This window comes from Apis dorsata, unplaced genomic scaffold, assembly GCF_000469605.1.
Source record: "Apis dorsata unplaced genomic scaffold, Apis dorsata 1.3 scaffold_618, whole genome shotgun sequence".
NCBI classification, from domain to species: Eukaryota; Metazoa; Arthropoda; class Insecta; order Hymenoptera; family Apidae; genus Apis; species Apis dorsata.
In genome coordinates this window covers 156,758-162,903 of record NW_006263814.1, presented here as the reverse complement: position 1 = coordinate 162,903, position 6,146 = coordinate 156,758, and the positions used below count along the sequence as shown (strand labels likewise).

Here is a 6,146-nt window from a genome sequence, read left to right as displayed (position 1 = left end):
TCGAAGTGTGCTATTACAAAATGGGTTATGCAGCGCGCAAAGAGAGTCGGGTTCAACAACCGACGAGAACGGTGAACCGAGGCGCGCAGGCCGGTAGCGAAAATGATATAGCGGTCGTCCGTGACTCCACGGCGTACGTAGAGGAGGTCCTCGGCCGAGAACGGGAAGAACAGAAAGAGAGGGCAGACCGGCGAACCAGCCGGTCGACCTCCACCACTGCCGTAGTCCGCCGATCACGTGTCCCCATTGAAAGCTGGCCGGCCACGTACGGCCTGACGTCGATCGNAACTACTCGAGAGCGGCGCTCTGCCTTGGCGCGCCACGTCGCTTCCACCGCGGCCGGCCAGCCATCGTCCGTTTCCACTTGTACTTTTGCGAAACGATACGCGCTGCTATGCCGTCGGACCACTTTTAAACCTCTACTTCGTTCCGATTTGGGTCACGGAGCTCGACCATCTTTTCCTTATTCATATAAACACAAATATCGAAGATTTTTCGCGCCATTTTCTTTCTTCTCTTTCCTTTTCTTTCTTTCTTTTTTTTTTTTTTCATTCTAAACGCACGTAACGAATCTTAATCTCTTCTTCGGGGACAGTATAAGATAAGTCAAAGACGTTACTTTAAGAATCTTAAGAAAAGAAAAAGTCAACGAAAGTTTCTTCTGCTTGAAACGAAATTTTAACGATTGAAATTTTTACGATACTATTCATCCTTCTAAACGAAGGAATAATAAAACAAGAGCGAAAGATTGGTGGATACGTAAGCCGAGTTTCGAATGGCACGATTCAGCCAAGAGGAAAAATTGGCTTTGGTCACGGTCCGTTCGTGACTTCATCGGGGACGGGGAACAGGAGAGCACCGTTCGACCATCCAGTCCTTCGGATCGATGGAAAGAATACTTGGAATTCAGGGCCGTCTAGCTCGATCGCGATTAATCACGATCGGCGCAACGTAACGCTTCCCTTCCCATCCTCGATACGAAGACGAAACTCTCTCAAGGCTCAACGAATTCCGCTCCTTCGATTCCTTCGAGGTGTTGTTGAACTCGCGAACGCGGAGACCTGCTCTGATGTCTCTGACCCGGCAGCCCCGATTCATCTCTTCGCCTTTGGGTTACATAAGAATCGCAGAGGACGTAACCCTTCGTTACCAGCGTCACATTAATCCATCCCGTATTTACAACCGAATTATCGATCGCGTTCATCGCGCCAACACTCCAACTAGTGTCCGCGACTTTCGTTTTTGGATTGACCCCTTTCCTCGATCGAGCTCGATTTTATCGAGATTTACGAAAAATTGCAAAAATCGCGACGATAACGAGACGACGATTAGGGAATAACGAAAATGATAAGTTGAAAGGAAAGGAGGAGATAAAACTGAGAGAGAGAGATAAGGGGGGAAAAAAACGCGGCAGGCCGAAGACCTACCGAAAACGAATTCGGTTTTACTTTTGGCCTCGCCTTCGTCGGCCGTGCAACGGTGCTTTTACGCACCTGTACACGCATAGACCCGTGCATAGTGGCCCACGTGTAAACGTCTTCACGTATTCATGGTTTTACGACCGTTTGGTAGTCGTAGCTGTGTACCGGTACCTCGGTGTACACAAGCCTATGTACAGTTAGGCGAGTGACGCGGTTTGGTTTCGACGTCGGTACGTGGCGATATGCAGGGGCGGCGGATGCAGGTAAACCTCTCGATGCCTAACGGCTAATTTCGCCACGTAATTTTTCCAAAATCGCATCCAAACCGCGCCTTTCCTTCTTCTTCTTCTTCTTCTTCCTCTTCCTCTTCATCTCTCGAATAACGATTTCGATTTCGAACGGTATTATCGACGAATCGTGGATAAGGTGGATAAAGTGAGGAGAGAAGAAAAAAACGGAGAAAGAGAGGAAAACGAGAAGGCGCGAAGGAAAGCGCGCGATTGGGCGGAGGTAAGGAAGGCGTAGGAAACTCGGCTGGCTCGTTTAGGAAGATTTTCGCGCATGGCTGGGAGCACGATGCGTTCGTAAAAGTTCGTTCACCGCTCCGTTCGAACACTGTCTCCTTTCGTCTATCCGTCCCTGTCTGCGGATCCGCGTGTGTACATGTGTGTATACGCGTTGCGTATAGAATATAGGCGCAAAAGGGGGTCCCCTATGGGGGTATCGGAACCTCGTTACTCAGCGCACCATGCCTATAGCGATGGTCCAAGTCCAAGTCCAAGTAGACCTCCAAGTGGGACAATGACCGGCAGAGACCTTCTTTCAGATCCGTGGCGAGAGAGAATGGAAGGTGGCGGTGAACGAGGAGAGAGAAGGACGGAGCGAGGCAGCGCGTAGAGGAGAGAAAGGGGAGGGGCAATCGCGAACTCACTTCGCTAATTCACTTGCTCGTTGCTTTTCCGGTTTACATTTTGCTACCAGCCGGAGAGTACGTCGGCCTTTGAACGAAAGACGACTTTAGATTTTCGCCCAATTTTCGTATCGATTTCCAAACAAACCTCGCCTCCCGATCGAAGAATCGTTCGATAACAGCTGTCTTTGTCTCATCTCGATTCGAATTTTTATCGCACCGATTTTCGAAATAATACCCGAGCTCGGATATATCATCTCGAAGGTGATTACGAAAATTTTAATAAGGAGATAAGGGGGAGGAGAGGAGTTGAGATCGGTGGAGTAAGAGAGCAGTTTCTCGAGAAAAAGCTGGAAACGCAACATGTCCCGGTTCAAAGCCTTCGAAGGGTCATCGACCCCCCGCAGACTCGGCAAACCGTCGACCTTCTTACAAACGTCCAGACCTTTCTTAACCATCGGGAACACCGAATGAATATTTGATAGGTCCGCGGCCGTCCGGGCCTCCGACCTTCGAAATTCGGCAGCTTTTACCGTAATTGGTTCCCCGATTAAAGCCATCGTCTCTCGGATCTCTCGGATCTTTGACGGCTCGACTTTGACGCGATAGAGAAACTTTTTCCAAAGAATGATCCGAAGGGAGGAAAAGAAAGGAAAAGGAACGAAGAGAGAAAGAAATTTTCTTGCGCGAGTGGAGAGGAGAGAGAAGGAAAGAAGGATAAAAATTTATAAGAAGATTGAAAAAAACACTCGAGCGGTGAGTCAACGATATTTCATTCTAGACGAATTTCAACCCGTTATTCCTGGAAATCCGCGTGTGTGCGTCTACGCGTGTACACGGAATCGGCGTGATAAACACACACACACATATATATATATACATATAAATATATATATACATATATATATATATATATACGCCCGTATGGCCCGTTATTCTCTAAAGTAACAGTTACGAGCGTAGTACGAGAGTCCAAGCATCGCGCTGTGCGTGGAATAGGTTCGATTCGAATGGATTCCATGGAAACGGCATTTCCGGTTCACATTCGGTTTTCTATTCGTGGCCGCTATTACGCGTCTGATTAGAAACTTGCCAACCATCGAGACAACATTGCGCTTCCGCCATTCATTTTACGAGGACAAAGGATCGAGAACCTTCGGTTTCCCTTTCAACCGCGATTCAAAAGGTACGACCCGACGTCGTAACACACGCGAATATCACGCCTATTTCGATATTTAATATCAATTTTCGAGAAGAAAATAAGAGAATCGAAGAGAAGGGTAAAGAAGAGTAGACCTCTCTTTCGTCGAATTCATCAACTTAAGAAAAATTATTGGGGGAAAAAAAATTAACGAACGTATATACAATTATCCTCGATTCCTTCGTCTCTTAGACGCGTAAAAGAGATGAGCTATTATTCCGAAATCGGCCGATCTGTATCTGATTCCTCGCAAGAAGCGGTCGAACCGAAGGAAATTAATATATCTGGTACAGTCGTTCCTCCGAGGAGGGAAAAGATCGACGACCCGGGGAACGTATCTGGGTTAGTAGTCGTCGGCGATTCACGCGGAAACTTCTTTCGCTAGGAGGGCACTGCGTGGAAATTCGCAAGGTGGCTTCTCCCTCCCTCCTTCCCTCTCCCTCTCTCTCTCTATTTCTCTCTCTTTCCTTCCCTCTCCCTCTCTCTCTCTCTCTCTCTCTCTCTACTCTCGTCTCCGCTCCTCGAAAAGTGAAATTTCGTGCGAGCCGTGGCCCCGCTGACGAAATTTCGTCGTCGCACGAATTCACCGGGTAAGGTCAATGGCCTCGCCCACATACCGGCACGAGTCACTCTCAGACCTCGCGTCGCGAAACTGTTCCGCCGAGATCGAGCCTCGATCAGCGACAAAACAATGCCGACTCTCCTCCGACTATCGGATCTTTTATTTTCACCCGTAAGAAGAAGAAGAAGAGAAAATCGACGAACGGCATCGTTACGGTTTAGAAAATGGTTGGATTCGTCGTGTTTGGACGAATATGATCGTCCTCGAATCCTGTTGTGAAAAAGCAAAAGGGTAAAATTTCGCACGCGGGAATAAAACGCAGGAATTATTTTATTCCTGTGTAAAAATAAAAGAAGGGGGAAGATGGAATCGCGACGATTCAGGACGGGCGCGAAACAGGGACAATGCGCGGCCAGGCCCGATAAAGCGCCATTACTGCCATAAATTTAATTCCGCCGGTACGAGGCATTTCCACAGAATTACGAATAAATCACAGCTGGCACGATATTCTATTAATTTCAGGAACAGTGCCAAGTGAATTATTGCCAGTCGATACACTGCAATGCCTCATCGTCGGGCCCGCTAAATATTTTCCCAGATTCATTGAGTACGTTGTAAAAGAAAATTTCCATACCATCCCCCCTCCCATAGATGGCTACGACCCGCTCCGATAAACTTATTCCTTTCTCCTTCTGAGACTCCTCTAGAGTCTCCTATCCGCTCGCGATCCACCTCCTTTAATCGATTCCACCGGTGTTTATTCCGCGATATCGTATGCGTTTCACTTATATATACGTTTTCGAGGATATGGAAAAGGTGAATGGGAACGAAGGGGAACGATGCTATTATCTCTCTCTCTCTTCCTCTCTCGAGAATCCTTGCGCGCGTGGCGGATTTCGTTCGCGTAACCTTGGAATCGAGACTTCGAGATTAGAATCCAAGAAGAAGAAGAAGAAGGTTCGAGGACTCTATTCTACCAGAGGTGTCGATAGTCGTCGAATCTATTCGCGATTACGAGAAAAAAGAAATGCCGTGTCACAAAGTGATGTTGAGGATTCGATCTCGAATCTGGCCCATAATCTGGGACCATATATATAAATACATATCTGATGGCTCCAAAAGTCACAGCGAGTAAAAATCGACGATTCGATTGGCGGAAGAGAACTTCGAGAGATGGGTCGATAATAAAAAGAAAATCTTGGATCGGGTCGATTTGGGCCGATTTACATTCATGCGGCTCGAACGTGATCAGCGTGTATGCAGCGAGCCGTGAATGGGGAGAAGAGGGTGGGAGAGCGTGTGGGTAAAGAGTGTGGCGCTGGGGTTAAATGCACGTCCCCGTGAAGGGGTTGGCAGAGGACAACGGACCGGTGGAGAGGCCGGTGCGAGAGGGACGCACCGTGGAAAAAGCACATGCTCAAAGGAGGTGTAAACAAGGACGGGAGAAAAACATCGAAGGATTTTTGTAGACGGGTGTCTGGCTCGTGAATTTACCAGACCAGAAGAAATTCTCCTTCGATCGACGATGATCATCATTTTTTTCCGAGCAACGCGATGATATACGAATTTCTTTTTTTTTTTTAATATCCAGCCTCTCCCTTTCTTCGGATTCGCCGCGAAAAATCGGGGGTTAATTTCACCATCCGGCACGATTCGTACAATTCAATTTAAATTCAAATATCGAGGTATTTTTTTTTTTCATCCTCCATTCAGCCCCGAGCCAAATCGATCGGTATTCGTTCGAAAAAATTTCCGACATTTCCCTCCGCAACATTATTTTCCGCGGAGGAAACAAGTTGCGCGAATGCCGTTTCCGTATTCTTAGATCATTCTCACAACATCGCCCGCCCTATCGATTTTTCGCGTTACGTAAACCTAGCGTCGGAATAAAGTTGCACTCTCCAGGAGAAGAAAATCCATTTCCAATTTTCCATGAGATCGAAATTTTAATAGCATTTCCCTATCGATTATGGATTTGCGCCGCGATCACGAACCTCGTGAACCATAACCCTTCCCTTCCCTCCCCATTCGTGTTCGCTAATCCAGGTCCAG

The 6,146-nt window shown here is 47.5% G+C and overlaps 1 protein-coding gene across 1 annotated transcript in view; it reads right to left on the bottom strand.

Moving 5' to 3' along the window:
* The window catches only part of LOC102678465 (protein FAM76A), a 42,307-nt gene that overhangs the window by 17,287 nt on the left and 18,874 nt on the right, over positions 1-6,146 (bottom strand). The gene's annotated exons all lie outside the window — the stretch shown is intronic.